At 35.9% G+C, this 17,812-nt stretch overlaps 1 long non-coding RNA gene across 1 annotated transcript; it reads right to left on the bottom strand.

Moving 5' to 3' along the window:
• Positions 1-2,441: 2,441 nt before the first annotated feature.
• On the bottom strand, positions 2,442-6,099 carry LOC144377592 (uncharacterized). The gene is made up of 2 exons (XR_013438585.1): positions 5,724-6,099; positions 2,442-2,781 (listed from the first exon to the last, which is right to left on the bottom strand). It is a non-coding gene; the product is annotated as an uncharacterized LOC144377592 (long non-coding RNA).
• Positions 6,100-17,812: the final 11,713 nt, after the last annotated feature.

The raw sequence follows: 17,812 nt of genomic DNA, 5'->3' as shown, positions 1-17,812 counted from the left end.
CATTGCAGTACTTCTTTTCTATCATAGTTTGAAATGCATGGTTTATATCCTGATTGAATCTCTGCACTGGAAGGTGGACGACTGCAAAATCCTTGTCACAGACTATGGACCTATATTATGGTCCCAGCTCTAACTGCCTATGAAAAGCTCAATTTTAATTCCTTTATGTATTTGGAACCTATATTCTCAAACCTAGTATTTCCTGCCTGGGCATTCTAACCCTAGCTCCCATGGATTGTACCCAGATTGAAAGTACCCTACTTACTGACTGAAAATTACTGGTTCACGTACTTCTCAACAGTGGAGTTTCTTTTTGTTTCTAACTCTTAAAAGATTAATCTTCTGTTCTAGTCAGTTTTTCAATGCTGTAACAAAACACCTGGGAAAAACAACTTAAACAAGGATATTTATTATGGCTCATGTTTTTAGAGACCTAAGTCCATGATCACTTGACTCTATTGTTTCTGGGCCTGCAATGAGACATACATTCTTTGGGGGAAGGCATGGCAGAGCATAGCTCCTATTCTCATGCTAGGTGAGAAGCAGAGAGAGATAGAGGGGGTAGAGAGAATCCAGGGGGAAATATTACCTCCAAAGACATGTCCACAGTAACCCACCTTTTCCAACATGGCCCTGCATTCTGAAGTTTCCACTACCAGTAGCTCCACCAGCTGGGTGAGCCTTTGGATGTTACTCCAGGTTCATATTGTAACATGCTTTCTTTTGGTGTTTAGCTCTGCCATGGTTTCAATGTTCTGTGTTAAAGTTATTTGTTTAGTATTTCTATGTATTTGAAACAGAAGGGAGCATTTTAACTTATGCTTTTTCTGCCATCTTGACACAGATTTTAACATGAATCTTTCTTTTGCCCTCAAATAACCAGAGCCTAATTCTTGCTTAGAATGTTTAATTAATCTGTGATTGATTGGAATGGGTATGAAAGCTAATAAGAAATTATAATAATCAAAAATTGAGATTTAATAGAATAACATATACACGTTCCTTGTAGATATTGAAATTTTTGACAAAGATCTATTTCAAAAACAGAGCTAATTTTCCTCTTACAAAAACAACTTTCTGTGATATATCTTAGTTCTTGAGCACATTTTTAACATAGCCAAGGTCCTGAGTTCAATCCATGGCAACACCAAAAAAAAAAAAAAAAGCTATCTGTTATGAGAATGTGTGTAATAATATACTAAGCATTTGAAAAAGACTATGTGCACTACTAAGCTTCTTTGGTGTGCATCTCTTCACTATTCTTTTCTGTACTTATTGATCTAATACTTTTAAATTATTTTAACTATGTAAATTCAGTCTTTTCAATTGGAATAGATGGTAATTTTGTTTGAAGTATTACAGTGATATGGGGAGTTTGGGATCTGAAAATAATAGGTATCATTATCCTGACTGGTAGTTCCAGGCAAATGTTTACTGGCCGGTGGGGGCAGCAAGCTGTTCTTCTCCATGATTCTTTTCTTCCCAGCCCTCTTGAAAATGTATAGCTATTCTTATGCCATATTTCTCCCCTTGGGATAGAAATAAGGATGCTAAGGATGGTGTTGGAGGAAGATCTGAGTTACCAACTATTGTACTTTTGTAAATTAGCAAGGGAAAAAGCATTATCTGTAACTATGTAGTACTTAAAGTTATTTTTTTCTGTTTATTTCTTCAATCTTTATTTTTTACTTTTACTGTGCTGAAAATAGAACTCAAGATCTTGTCCATGCTAGGCAAGAGTTCTACTTCTGAGTCATATCCCCAACTCTAAAATTTAGTTCTAACAATTATAAATTTTATACTGGCTAACTCTAATACCAAATCATTTTTTTTCCTCAGTGTATAAGAAACTAAACAAACCAATTATTTAAGAAGTTGTCTTTGACAGTTCGATTTTATAAGTTCTTATTGATTCAGTTAAAAACTGTGATAACTATATTAGTCAGCTTTCTGTTTCTATGAAAGAAATGCCTGAGATGATCAACTTAAAAACAGGAAAGGTTTATTTTAGCTCATAGTCCTCAGTCCTTGGTTGCTTGGCCCCCATTGCTTTCAGGCCTGTGGCAAATCAGTACACTGTGGCAGAAGTGTGTGGTAGAGGAAACTGATTCACCAACATCTCTTTCACAGGCACAACCCCCAGTGACCTAATAGCATTCCACCAGGCCCCAACTCCTAAAGTTGTCACCACCACCCCAAGGCACCAATACCTGGGGACCAATTCTTCAACATTTGAGCTTCTGGGGACATTTAGCATTGAAAGCATAGCAATAACTACTTGTTTAACAACTCTGTCCTGGTTTCTGCCTGTCTTAGCCTGGGTCTCTCAGAAGTGAGAGCCTAAGACAATTACTTCCATGTTCCCTTTTTGTTAGTGCAATCCTGGGAAAACAAAAGTGAGGGAAAAGAAGAATAAGACAGAGGAAAATGATCAGCCCATATGAAGGTTTCTCACTCATCCAGATATTTATTAAACCTGAACTTGCAGAACTGCTTTCCATGAAATCATTGAGATATCTGCATCTCAGGACAGGTCATTCTAGAATGGGAAGGAAGAAGCCTTTATTCTCTGGCTCGAGGCTTATATTTCTTTTCCATACAAGGTGTCAATTCCCCCGCACTTCTGGATTGCCCGTGTTTCAGCCTCAGGAGGAAACCTGGGAGATTCAGGTATGAAGTGAAGGGCTATTGGGCTGTGCCCCCAGGTTGCTGTGTGGCCTCCTTGAGAAATTAGCTGGTCTCTTCCATATTGATTGAGATGAGAATAAGCAGCTGAAGGCCCTGCACACAGGTGAGAGAGAGAAAGAGAGGATCTCATACATGTGCTAAGATAACCATGATGGTGGCTTTCTCCTTCCAAGGAAGATAAGATACTGACTCTTTATGAGTACTAAAACAATACAAAAAAAATAACCTACAATTGCTCTTTAGAGTGAGGCTATGAAACTAGGTATGAGGGCAAATGAATGCAACCCAGAGTGAGAAAGAAAAGTAATATTTAAGCTGATACTTTGAAGATAAGATGGTAGTTGTCTAGTCAAGAAGAGGAAAGAGAGGATAGAGGGAAAAGTGTTTTAGGACGAGGGAACAGAGTACACACAATACCAGTAAGAGTACTGATAACTTGCAAAAATACAGAGTGTACAATAGTGCTCCAACCAAAATCTGTGTACTGTATTTGTGGTAAAGAAAAATTTTGTACTTGTAAGCAAATGCATTCATGCAAAAGATGTATGCCAAAATGTTTTGTAGAGACAACATCTATGGGAGAAAGAAAGCAGCTGTTATTGAAGGAGGGAAAAAATACAGCTCAGTGCCTAACCATCCCATCCCCATCAAATATTCTTATTATAATATAATAACAATAATTAATAAGGATGATGGACAACCGTTTGTATTTGCAATAAAAGGGTAATTGTTGCTCATTTTCTTTTGGTAGTGCCACTGTTGAATTAATCATACCCTTGATGAATTACTGAAACACAGTGTTTTGCTATTGTAGGTGTCCTCATTCTCTGCAGTTGTTTTTATTATGAAGTGTCATAGACTTTTAATGGCAAAATTAAAGAACTGATAGAGGATGGGGAAAAGATAACTTCTCTGGCTGTTTCTTTATAAATGTGTCTTTTCTTGTGCATGTATGTCTTTAAAGTATTCATACATGTTACTATTGTTACCTTCAACAGACGGTCAATTGATCTTTAAAGAAATCCTTAAGTGAGACAGAGAGACTAAAAACCAGAATTCCTTTTCCCCGATTTTGGTGGATTGAAGCCAGGGGCATAGTGACAATTTAATGCGCTTCATCATGTCAGTTAGAAATATCAAAAACATTAAGGTGGAAAGAGAAGGAATTTCCCCTGGAAGATTGGAGGATTGAAAAAGAAAAATTTCTAAGTCATTGAAAGCTTACTGGTCAGTTTGATTCTTTGCTGTTTAGCAGAGAAATTCAATGTGACAACTTCAAATAATTTAGGAATTTGGTGTAAGTATCCTGATGTAGAAATGATTTGTTCAGTCCATTTATTCTGACAATGCTATTAAACTAAGTCTAGAGAACACACTCCCTTCATTGACGTTCAATACTCTAAATGACCCCTAAATTCCTTTTTATGATGATTGCAGCATAACTTTGCAAAATATACATAGCATTTCTACTTGGGTGAAATGCCATATGATTGGAAAAAAAATCTTAAGAATGAATGTCATGCTGTGCAGAATCAACTTTGGTAACAATCTCAAAATAGTGGCTACTTTTTTCATTGTTGATTATGAATTTGGCAAAGAAACGTAGTCTTTTGTTCATCCACTGGGTATTAATGCATAGCAAATAGCATAATTATATTAGTGAAAATTCCATAAGCCACAGCATGTCATTCTATAGCAGTGAACACACTGTGGCCATTATGGCCAAAATTGTCAGAGATTCCTTGGCTGACGCTAGCATAGTGTCTGATGACATCAGGGGCTTTTTGTAATTCTGTTGTTACAAACTGACAGCATTTTAATGGCATGCAAGAACAAGAAAGCTGTGCTGCGTTGCATTTTCCCATATTCAGAAGAAGCGTATGCTAACACAGCTCATCATTACATGGATTTAGATGGAAAATGAATCCTATCTTGTCCCTTGAAGTATAATTACATGGCCATACTGTAATATGTCTAGCATATAAGGCAGCTGTTAGGGTCTCCCTAACGAATATTATAAAGCTGTTCTACTCTATTTGTTAAACATATTCACTCTGTGTGGTGGATCTTCACAACCAAAGTTACTGGTGCAGATTTTGCTGCTAGCATCAATTGTTGGGCTGTGGCGGACCAGTTCGGAGCAACTTAGGAGGACAGGAATTTTGTAGTTGGAGATCAAAATTTACCATTGTTCAGGTCAGGTTAGAGAATGAGGTCTAGAAGGGAAGTGGTTTTTCTTTTCATTTCAACTCACGGATGTGTGACAAGTAACACTGGAAACAGGGGAGCTCTGTCAGGGCCAGGCCTTCTCTGCTAAGCCTGTCTGGAGATCAAATGAGTGCACACCCTCTGCAGGACCCCCTGAGCAAGGAGGGCCAGTTCCTTCTGCCAAATTCACCTGTGGGAGGAGTCAGCTCCACTCCAAGGGAGGTCAGAGGGAGGAGGGAAAAGAGGTGAGGAGAGAACTGGTTGGTTTTTCCATGGGGCTTCCATGGCAAAACAGGGATCAGGATCAGGATCCTCCCCCTTCCCCTAATACCTAGGAAGTCAGAGAAGGCTTCCTTAAAGACACTCTGTACCTTTTGTAAACCATGGCCTGTTTTGGAAATATGACCTAGGACAAGATTTATGTGCAATTAGTGATGTAGTCAGGGCAGGTTTTAACTCTTTGTTCTAAATTCTAGAAATGCTTAAAAAGCACGTAACCTATGTGATTCTGCAATCTGTATTTGGGGTAAAAATGGGAGTTCATAACTCACTTGAAACTATTGTTCGAAGTATGATATGTCAAGAGCTTTGTAATGTTGTGAACAACCAATAAAAAAAAAAGAAGTTATTCAAACAAAAAAAATAATAATAAAATAAAGAATAGAAGAGGAAAAAAAAAAAAAGCACATCCCTTTCACCTCATCCAATTGTGGTACTTCAGTGCTCAGTATAAAATGAAAACCTGGAGGCATTAACTCCACTGCTGTCTGGCATCTGGCCTGTCTGACCTTACCTCCCTGTCTCTTCTTTCCCACCTGTACCCTCACCTCCAGTATCCCTCGATGACTTCTAGGAATGAGCCACATGTTTCTGGGGAGGGTTTGCATGTCTTGTTCTGTTCATATTTGACTCAAATGAAATCGCTGCCACCGCTACACCCATGTGGAGATGAGGACTCTGATGGTGTGCTGCTTGCCCAGGGTCACATGGTCTCTGCTGCTGGAGTGGAAAAATAAACCCAGTTCTGTGTCATTCCAGAGGCTCAGCTTCTTACCTCTGCTCTCAGTCTCTGTGCGTAAAGCAGCTGTAAACCCATCTGGAAATGTAGGTACTTAATACATACCTGTGTCCCCTGCCACCGAAGAGAAAAAATTCTGTTAACTGTATCTTTTGTAAGCCTCATATCCATATTTCACATTTGATAAAAATTAGTTTAATAATTCACTTTTAACATTCTCCTATTAGAGTTTTGGGGGTAAGCAGGAATATTCCAGATTGTTTGAAATTTGTAAACAATAATAAAGATGTCTCACATTTCCTGTGAATTAGATGCTAGCTATGAAAAAAATGGTGTTAGCGTGAATTTTAAAAGTTTTAAATAATATTTGATGCATTTTCCTCTATTGTCTAGACTTTTCTAGGAGATATGTTTTAGTGCATCCAGAGCACCTGCATTGTCTCCAAGAATTCTACTCTAATTATAAGGTAATTTAAATAATAATACAAGTGGAAAAAAGGAAACCAGTAAAGCTAAATAAACAGAGCTAATCAGTCCCATTGTATTTTTTGGATAAGGCCTGTTTAATTTATTTTTTATTGTTAAATTACATTTGTATGGTTAACAATTTGGAAAATATTTAAAAGCATCAGAAAAAATATTATCCATAATCGTATTATCTATAAAGAACTTTGGTATTTTGGTATCAATCTTTTAAATTTATCTTTTATTTAATTTAGCCCACTTTTATGATTGAGATCAGTTTGTACAAAGAATTTTAAATTTTGCTGCAACTCTTAAAATTTTATCATATACATTTTTGTTGTTATTACAAACAATTCATAAAAAGAAATTTAATGGCGATTCATTCCATTATGATAATACTTCACTATTTACTATTTTCTTATTGTTGGATTTTTTCATACTGAAGTTTTGTAACTAGAAATGACATGATAATGATCTCTATAGGGGCATCAAGCATAAAACTTGATTTCTTCACCTCAGATACATTCCTTGGTTTATACTCTAAAAACCTGAATTGCTCAGTGAGGGGGCATTACCTCTTAAGGGCTTTTGATGTATATTGTCAATTGCTTAATTTAAAAATATGTATGTGCTAGTTTATACTCATAGTACTTTGTTTCCTTTAGTATCTAAGATGTCTGAAGTTCAAAATTAGAAAACAAAACAAAACAAAGTTCTCTTCAGGCAAGTTCCAATCTGCCATCTTGGAGAGAGGATGGTGTGAAGCCAGGGTCTACACAAGGTCTACAGCCCAAGTATCTCATTTCAACATCAAATTGCCTCACTTCAGTTCCGAGTCCCAGGGGAAGAAGTCTTTAGCACAGTTTTCTCTGTGGGTATGCTTTGGAGCAGAACTGACCTTCACTGGCTTATGAGAAATCATCAAGCATGCAAGAATAGAATGAGGATTAGATAGCCACTTTTCTACAAAAACCTTATGTAACTTCTCCCTTTGTAACAGGAGTCCTTGCTCAGAACACTTCCAATTCCAAATACTTGTGATAACCAAGTCATAATTCTGTAGCAATGGAGACAATTAAATAGTAGGTCAAAAGGTGTGTGTGTGTGTGTGTGTGTGTGTGTGTCTGTCTGTCTGTCTGTCTGTGCGCACAAGCATGTGTGAAGGAGCATTGTGTGTGGTTTGTGTCTTTGTGTCTGAGTGTGAATGAGTGGTGTGTATGTCTGTGTATGTGTTTGTGTGTCTGTGTGTGCACCAAGGAGAGGCAAGAGGAGATGTGGTACTACTGGGAAAGAGGTGGAAATGGAATAGGAAGGAAAAACAGAAAGAGGTGGGGGGAAGAGGGAGAGAGAGAAACAAGATATGGCACATATATTATTTAACCTGAAGCTAAAGTATGTGATCACTGGGAAATGAGTCAAGTGTAAAATTTTGCGTGGACCTCGGCACCTGGAATTTCTTCACGTTTTCATTTGGACTGAAACAATTCTTAATGCAACTATCTACATTTGTCTTTGCATCAAGTCTTTTCTCCAAAAAAGATTGTATGTTTGATAAAATCTCACTTACCCAAGTTTGCAAACTTATTTGTTCAGGAAAAATAGAAAGATATGACTGAAGATTTTGGCAGAAAAGTCACAAAAGCCCATTTGACAGTGTGTAAATGTCCCATTGGGAATGAAAAGTTATTCAGCCATAGCTTAAAGATTTCTGTCTGGTTCACCTTGAGTGACAAAATAAGTCTAAGTTCCCCTTGAATTTAGTAACTAAAAAGAACACTTGACTTTTTGTTCTATAATATAAAAATAATTCTAGTATTCTATACATTTTAAAATGTTTCTGAATCTCACATAGAAGTGTAATACTTTGTCTAGTTAGCTGCATTTGTAGCACCAACGGACAACTTCATGTCACCAAAGCACTTTAAGGCCTGCGTGAATTCTGACATTTATATGATCAACCCCATTGGAAGCTGAATTATCAAGCCCTAAGCTGGTTTTCATGGAGTCCCATCTCCCTGGCGCTCAACAGTCTGCATTGTTTTCTGAATCTTAAAGTTGCTTCTGTCTTCAAGTTTACTTAAATGCCACCTAAAATATTAAATCTTGTTTTTAAACCCTGGAATGATATTTTGAATGTGTGTATATGTATAATTTAAGAGGAAAAGGATGTTTTGACAAATAAAATAAAAAATTATTTTAGTCACACACAAGTGTGTGCACGTGCACACACACACACACACACACAGACACACACACACACACACACCAATTTATGTGCCAGTTTGTTTCTTAATTGGTACAGGATTTTTCTACAAGCTGACACGTTAAGCAGACTTCACTTTACAGAGGATGTGGGATGTGAATTAAGCTTTTAAAATCAAGTGGATATTCTTACATATCTATAGAAATAACTTTTAAAACTTCACACACAAATACATCCTTGATCCTACTTATATATTCCCCTTTAGAGTACCTCACAGTCTGCCTATGGACCTAAAGTAGAAAATAAGACATTTGTGGCTTTGTGGACTATGTTGCCTTTGCTTGTTTGTTTTCATTTTATTCCTATATGCATGGAATAAATTAATGTTCCAAGAAGTCAATATTTTGGAATGGTCATAACCTCTGTGTCAGGCAGCAGAGTTATGTGACTCCCTGTACCAGGTTGTAGAGGGAGAATTTTAACTCCCTTGTGACAAAAGCCACAGCTAAAATGGGCATGAATGGTCATGTCTCCTGTTGTAGTAACAAAAATTAGCAAAATACTTGCAATTAAGAAGAATAATATTACTAAGGTTAATTGGCCATATTCAGTCAAAAAGTTAACTTTCTTTTCATTGGACAGAAGACAGGGATGAGGTCAACATCAGACAACTCAGTATGGCACAGGAACCCTGCACAACCAAACTCTCTCCTGACCTTGAAGTCACTTCCAATCAATCCCTAGGTGCCTCTTAGCTACTAGAAACTCTGCTGGACTCTTCCCTTGTTCTTGCCTGAAATATTAGTCTCTCCTCCAAATTTCTCCTCTTCCTCTGGGACCCAACTCTCTTTGACTGAGTCTTCTCCAGGCAGTGGAAGGCTCCTCTATCATGACAGCAATAACACTTAAATATACCCTTATAAATATTTGTTCACATCCCAATGACACTCAAAGAAATTCAAGTTGTAGCTCATAATAAAAATAGTTCTTATGTTTAATTCCTCTTATAAAACCCAATATTATCTCTGTGAGATAGTAGCTAATAAATAAATGTTGGCTGAAATGAAAGATGACTAAAAAAACAACCGGGGGTCAACCACAGGATCTTTGAGAAATAATTAAAACAGTACTAGCGAGAAGATAACTAATTTCACTAGTTTCAGAAAGCCCTGGAAACTTAGGTTTCGGGAGACTCATATTCCTTCCAAGTGTTTTTATGATATTCCATTAGCAGTTGTGTTTTATACATCAGGGAAGACCAGGCTCTTATTCAAAATTTTATTTTTTATGAAAGATAAAAGAAATCAATGATGAAGGTGAAATACATGATAATTCAAGAAATAAGGGGAACCTAAATAGTCGCAGGAAATCATGCAAATGAAGTCTGAATATGGGTTAGTTAAGAAAGTGAGATCCTGAAGTGTGATTGGCAGTAATAAGAGAACTGAGAAAAATAAAATAAAACAAGCAGAAACTCAGTTGAAAAACACACATAAGTCTCCATGATAAAAATTTCAAACATCTTTCATCAGTACTCATTTTTATCTTAAAAAACATGTTGGTAGTATTTGGTCCCAAATTTCCAAACCTTGTGTTCTTCCTTCTCTGTGATGTTATCGCCTGGAAGAGAAAGCTGGCTGTGAAACTGTTATGTTAAGCACTTTTCCACAGGAACTTATTGCTTTAATAAGTTGGGAAAATGCTGTTAAGGAAAAAAATAAAAACCTGCCATTCAAGATTCATGGGAGGGGGGCATATGATTCTCCACAGAATTCATACTTCCTTGCCACAGAATGCTGAACACACCCTGAGACCTTAACAAAGGCTAGGAGCAAACCAGCTACTTGTCACTGAAAAGAGAGTCCTGTGCTCTTAGGGACATTTCAGTGAGGCAGAGTACACAGACCGCTGTGTGTACACTGTGCAGTTGTTCCAGTGTCCCGGTAGATTGGGGATTCCAAGATAAACAATGCCTCATGCAGGTAAGCACTCAATAAATATTTTTTGAAAGGCTGGATGAACATTCAGAAGCACAATAATGCTCTTTAATAACTATATTTCTCCCACTATAGATCAAATTCTCATCTCATGTGAGTGTATGGGAAACAGCTAAAAATCAATTCATATCCAAGCGAATTTTCGGGCCAGCGTAATCCACCTCCTCTGAGCCTCATGTCTCTTTAGAAATTGTTGTATTCTAATCGTTTTACAGTTTGGGCCAATTCTGAGAGCAATAGATAACAACACAGTAAAGTCACTTTATGGCATGACTGGAGAGATGTGCATCTTTTCTCTGACAAGAGTTTTTTTCTCTAGCTACCCTTATCGGTTAGGAGATTTTTTTTTTTTTAAAAAGCACATGTAACTTGGAATGTTCAGACTATGGTTAAAAAAAATGATACTATTATGAGTCATGTGGGTAGCAATGAACAGGCATGATTCACTTTCCCAGCAGTGAGAATTCCATTTGGTTTCCTGGTTTCCAGCCTCTTCTCTCTCCACTGTCCCATAAAAATCCCATTCTTATCTAAAGCTGGGCCAATTTGGGGTACTTTTGTATGAGGTTGTTTTATAATGTTAGTCCAATGTGGAAAGAAAGCGCAGACATACATAAGAATGGGCCTTCTCCAAGCAGTTTACCTCTGTGAATAAAACCTAAGAACATTCTTTGGTTCAGAGCTCTCAGCCACTCAGCCCATGGTCTCTCTGGATGATTGAAAATGGCTTAAGCAAGTACATGTGGGTTTAAAGAGCCACTCAGAACGAGTGAAAAGCTGGTTGTCCACAGAGAAGCCATGTCACCCTGTTGACAAATAAGCAAGGGCTGAGCTGGCGATGGGATTCCCTGGGGCTCAGGAGCAGGAGGAGAGGAAGTCTCAGTGAGTGTGGGAATAATAAGAGAAAGCAGCATCCTCCCAATTCCTACCATTATATAAATGTTATATTTGTTAGGCTAGCTCCCTCCCCGACCACCCCCAAGCAGTTCGTAGACAATAAAACACCAGGAATCCCCGAAGAGGGGTAAAATGCTGACATGATTTAAGAAGGAGGGCTCTGATAAGAAGATAAAAATCTAATAAACAGAGTCTAGAGAACCTTGGATCGTCTCAGGCGCTTGCCAGTGTAAGCAAAACCCTCCCAAGGAAAACAAAAGGAGCCTTAATCCTAAGGACATTCCACTCACAGACCATCTGAAGGAGAAAGTTAAGGCCGTGACCTCTGCAGGCTGCAGTTATGAGCGCTCTGACAAGAAAATATTTGATTTGGTTCAAGAAGCAAAATCAGTCACTGGATTTTTTAATATCTTTTTTCTTCAAGAAAAAAAAATGTATTTTGTATGTGCTTGAGAGAGAGTTGTGTGTACACTGTCTATATTTCTCCCACCCATGTAGGTTTTTTTTGTTTTCTTCTTCTTTTTCTGTTTAACTTCTTAATTTCTACTTGGATTTTAATCAACCTCAGGAAAAGGTGGATTCACAGGCCCATTGATTTCCCTTTTTTAATTAACACAAGCCTCCCGAAGGCTAATCTCAAGTTTCACATGTGAATCTGCAAATATGGAAAGACATACATTCTCTACCAGAAGCCAAGAATACATCAGTGTCACAGAAATCTAGAACAGAGAATTTTATGGAAAAAAAAAAATTCTCAAATGCTATGTAAGCTCCCAGCTGAGCTCAAAATAAAACAAAACTTATATAACATGGTTGAAATTCTGATATCATTGATAACACATATGCAATACGAAATATTTAGGTGGGTGATTTACTCATATGGCATTCAAAGAAAATTAAGCAGCATGAGAGAAGGAGGAGTAAAGTTTTGTGGAGATTTTGAAGAACTTTTTCAGGATAATTATAAGAGCTTCAATGCTGTTGACACTGTTTTTTTTAAATGGCAGTTTAATTTAAAAACATAGCTTTCTTTTTCCTTAATACTGATGCAGGCCATGGTTATACTAATCAGGCATAATTAGTTTTTTTTTATTTAAATATTTACTTTCTCTCTCTCAAAGGATGGAAAGTAGTCAGAGGTATAAATGAGAATGATCTGGAAGAAAGTAGAGACAAAGATACACAGGGTGGAAGTGAACAAAGTAGTCTCAGATGAAAACAACTGAGCTATGGAGGATATGTCAAAAGAACAAATTTCTTGGCCTTTCACAGTCTCTGGGTTGGGGTAGTCAGGAAGCAAGATTGGTTCAAAGAGACAGCATGATAAATATCCTAAAATACTTAGGATCCAGGAGGAGGAGCACAGAGGCACAAAACTGGGCAGAGGTGCAGAGAAGAACATAGTTTGAAACCATAGTCATCCCTCTGTATCTATGGGGATTGATTCCAGGATATCCTTAGATAAAATGGTACATAGTATTTGCATATAACCTATACATACCTCCTGTTTACTTTAAGACCACCACTACTAATACTACTAATAAAATGTAAGTCCTTTGAAAGTATTAATAATGCTGAATCGTTTAGGAAACAATGACAAGAAAAAAAAATCTGAACATGTTCAGTACAGACTCGATTTATTTCCTCCTAACTTTTAAAATCCATTATTCATTGAATTTTCAGATGAGGAACCTACAGAAATGGAAGACCAACTATATACTCTATACTATTCACTTAGAAATCTAGATGGTGGGGCATATTTCTGGGGAAAGGGAACATATTTAGATTTAGAATTTTGGAGCTCCAAAGGACCCTAACAAGAGAAAACTGGGGATCAATAGGCTCATGAGATTACTTTCCTGTATAACTATTCTCTTTGAATAAAGCTCTTTCCTAAAAAGCAAACATATTTAAATCAGGTTGTTATATTCAAGGGCCATCCACATTTGGAACTAAACTAGAGATTCCACAACTTTGTAATTCATTTGATGACATGAGGTTAAAAGAAAAAAAATTGTTTCGTTTGGGCATCTGGAACAGTCCATCCACATTGATCCATCAACCACTTTACTTGGTAACATGTGGACACGGCTTCCAGAGTCCAGTCTTTAATGGCATGCCCTCTTTGCACAGGAAAACAGAAGGTCAAAATTGCTCATCATAAACTTCTTAGCAAAGTCTACAATTAGAATAAAGAAAATTAAATTATATAAAATTAAACAACTCTGAACCTTGACATCAGAAGCATGTTAATGTGCTTATTTCTATTCAGATTTAGATGTCTTATACTTGGATTTGCCTGAGCTAATGTTATCTTCCTGGGTAATAACATTTAGTTTAGAGAATTATATAATCACAGATATGCTGCTTAGACAATCTATATTATTTAAAAAGTGTACTAAAACTCTAAAACTTGTGCTTTGGAGCCAGAGAGCATGAGTTCAAATCTTGGCTCTATCATACCCCATCTATATAACCTTGAGAAAATTACTTACCAGCTGTGACATTCTATTTCTTTATTTCTAAAATGAGGTAAGGTAATATTTATCTCAAGGAGTGGTTATGAGAATTAAACCTATTATTTTTCTTAAGTATTGAAAATAGTACCTAGCATATAGGAATAATTGGTTATTATTATTTTTAATTATAAAATAATACAACCCTGTCAAAATTGTGTAATATGCAAAGATAAATTTTTTAAGTGATATCTTAATCCTAAAAACTGGAATGATTTTTTACTATCTTTTCTATTTCTTATTTCCTGTGTATTTTTTAAACAAAATTGGAATTACAGTATAGTCATGTTTTTGTTTCTCTCTTTTATTCTCTTTTTAATTAAACATCATTTATCAATGCATGTGTGTGTGTGTGTGTGTGTGTGTGTGTGTGTGTGTGTGTGTGTAACAAAGTTTAGCTAATCAAAACCTTTGGATATTTACACATGTATGCCATTATAAACAAAGTCTCATTTCTATTTTTTCTATATACTTTGGGTGATTAAAAAGAAACATCTGACTAGTAAATGAGGAATGCCAATAATAAAAGAAAATGGTTACAAAATATTTTCAAATTTGAAAGCAGGGACGCAACAAAAGTTGAATCCCTGAGGTTTTCATTCAAATTTAGGAAGTCAAGGGTGTCTATTCATACTTTTTCATATCTTCCTCAAAATTCATTCCTCTGTTTTTTTATTCATAAAATAAATGATTGAAAATCTAAGTTAGAAAGATTTATTTATGTTGACAAATATAATCTTAATTAAAAATCAGTACTAATGGTTTGATTGGATGACCAAAAAAATGAAAGAGACATTGCAGTTGAATAAGTGTTTATATGGTTTATTTGGACCTTCTATTAATGATACCTGGAAGCATGATCTAAGATGGATAGTCCACTGCTCACCTACTTGGCGTTTTGGTGGTTAGGAACATTTTCTACCATGTCATACAATAATTCCTGGCGTGAGATGGTTCCAAAATTGTCCAATGTCATTAAATATCGTGGATTATAACAATTCTAACATCTCTACTTAGAATTAAAAATATTTCTGAAATTTAATTTCAGTTTGAAGATTTCAGACCAAAACTTCTTCCCAGTTTACAGGCTGCAACTTGATTTCTCAAGTGGGGCAGCTATCCTTGAAGCTGGGGGAAGACTGAACACTAACTATTCAGGCCAATAGGAATATATTCTGATTTCGAAACATTCAAAGTGTTTCTTTTAGGTTCAAGAGTTCTTTTTATTAAGTATATTTAGTATTCTAGGTGCAACTTGAGTATTTCCAAATTCAGATAGTATAGATTTTGTCCGAAAAATAATAAAATTAATAAAAACACTTTGTAAAGAAAAGGATTAAAAATAAAAATCTCAAGTATACTTATAAAAAATGGCATGATAACATTCAACAACAGATATTAAAATGTCACAATAGGATGCTTGATAAATTTTTTCATTCCTTAAGTTCAGATCAAATTTATTTTGTAACAATGTGTTCTTATTATTTCAAGGAAATACTTCTTACTATATGACTATCTTTGAATATCAAGAAAAGCTCTGGATGGGGAATTTACAAATTGGTTCTAAAAGAATGAGGACTTTTCAAACACTGTTCTCAGATTTTTTATAATGTATTTCTCACTTTCGTAGAGGAACAAAATATAAGATAAAAGATAGATGTTTTTCTATTGTATTGTGAAATTAATAATTATAATAAGAAAAAATTATCAAAAAATTATAATTCTTCCTTGTTTCACCATGCAAAACAAAAGTTAACAAAAGTTAAGTATCTGATTATTTATACACAACAAATAGCATGAGTAAGTATATGTACATATATGTAACTATATATAAATTATATATACTCTTTAATTGTATATAAACTCATAAACATAAATAAAGAGAATTTGAGTTTGTCTATTCCTCCCATGCTCCCTCTCCCTATCCCACTATGAATCAGCCTCCTTGTATTAAAGAAAACATTTGGCATTTGTTTTTTGGGCATTGATTCGCTTAGCATGATAGGCCAGAGGAGTTGGAGGGGAGAGATGGGGCATGGGGTTGAAAATGACGGTTGAATGTGATGATCATTATTATCCAAAGTACAGGTATGAACACACAAATTGGTGTGAATATACTTTGTATACAACCAGAGATATAAAAAAAATTGTGCTCTATATGTGTAATAAAAAATGTAATGCATTTCTTTGTCATATATAAAAATAAATAAATAAATAGAATTGTGTCATATATTGTTACTTGTTTTTTTTAAAAAATTACGAGTTTAGTAAAAACATGTTTTCCTTTTAAGTACTAAACAGAATTAATACTTGTTAACATTTTTATTTATAAGTGGAATCTTTTGTTTTATATCTTGCTATGATGACTGCTTGAAAAGTAAAAATACCAATGAACAAATTTGGAGAATTCTTTAAGGAAGTTTGATTTCAGCATAACACTGAATAATCATTTGTAGTGAATTGATGTACTCTCCTAATTGGATTCTACTTATATGAAAAACATTTGACCAAAGAAAATGTTTTTTCTAAAATGATTACCGAAAGACTTGCAATCAAAGGGTTAGCTATTCATGCTGTCCGATTCCAAAATTGTCCCTTTTGCTTTGGCAAAACTTGGAGAAAATAGATTATATCTTCATAAAGAATTTCTAGAAGCAGCTACTTAAGACTGTTACAAGTGAAATTCTTGGGAAATCAATTGGTACAGAATTTTCCCAGAATCTGAGGGAAAGATGGGTAGCCTCAGCTATGTGAACCACTTCCACCTAGCTGCCTGAACACATTTCTCAGGCGGCTGTCCAAATGATATGTGATCCATGGTGTGGAAGAAATGGCTTGAAGGTAATGGTCCTTACTCAGGTGAACGCTGAAGGCCTGATCCCTTTCTCCCATCATATCTCAAGGAATAGGATCCTTCTCTAACTGCATCATGATCCCATGGTCTGCCATCATGCATAGGTAGAGCAAGCCGCTGGTATAGAACATACCTGGTAACTTGCTGTCATTTCCCCCCTCAAATGTGGCAATGCCTTTGTACTGATAAACAATCAACATATTTCCTCCTTTCTTTTCTTCCCAAGGAATTTCTAAGTATGACTGTGAAAAATTGAGACATGCATTTGCTTTTTCTGATAAGCAGTGAGAAGACAGAGGCCCTGATGTGGAGATAGGGAACAAATCAAAACTCTGCTCAAAGAAAAAGTGGAAATACAAAGGGGGGAAGACATGGTTTTAAAATAAATCTAAAGACAGAGAATGTTTCAATCTAGGTAAATAATCTAGATAGACCTCTAATATATCTAATGCCAAAGTCTTTTACCCGGATTTTCAAACTGTGTATGAGATCTTTGCATTAGAACTATATGAAAAAAAAATTGTACGAAGTCTCCCCTGGCCCTCCAAGTGGCCTATTTTGAATTCTATAAACCTATTCATTTCTCAAGCCCCCCCCCTTGCCTAAATGTATATTCTTAGCCTAGGAAGAAATCAGAGCTAGTTATTGTACACAAATCATCCCTTGGCTGAAGTTTTTGGTGGCAGTCAAGAGAGGAGAAGGGGAAAAAAATTAGAAAAATTTCAATTTCAGGACCATTATTATTTTCATTAATCATAAGAGGCTCTGTCACCCCTGTCCTTATTCTTTAGAAGGAGATCTATTATACGGTCCATTTAGTCCAAGCCATATTACCTCATATGTTTTCCTGGCTGACCAAATAAGACTTAAGAGATAAAACAATTTACTGTTCATTATGATCCGTGTCACTGGAATCAATCTATTAACCTACATTAACTGGATATGTGACGATATCTCATATACACG

The sequence above is a fragment of the Ictidomys tridecemlineatus genome, chromosome 5 (assembly GCF_052094955.1).
Source record: "Ictidomys tridecemlineatus isolate mIctTri1 chromosome 5, mIctTri1.hap1, whole genome shotgun sequence".
NCBI classification, from domain to species: Eukaryota; Metazoa; Chordata; class Mammalia; order Rodentia; family Sciuridae; genus Ictidomys; species Ictidomys tridecemlineatus.
Note: the sequence above shows the minus strand (reverse complement) of the source record. Positions and strands in the feature narration are given on the sequence as shown.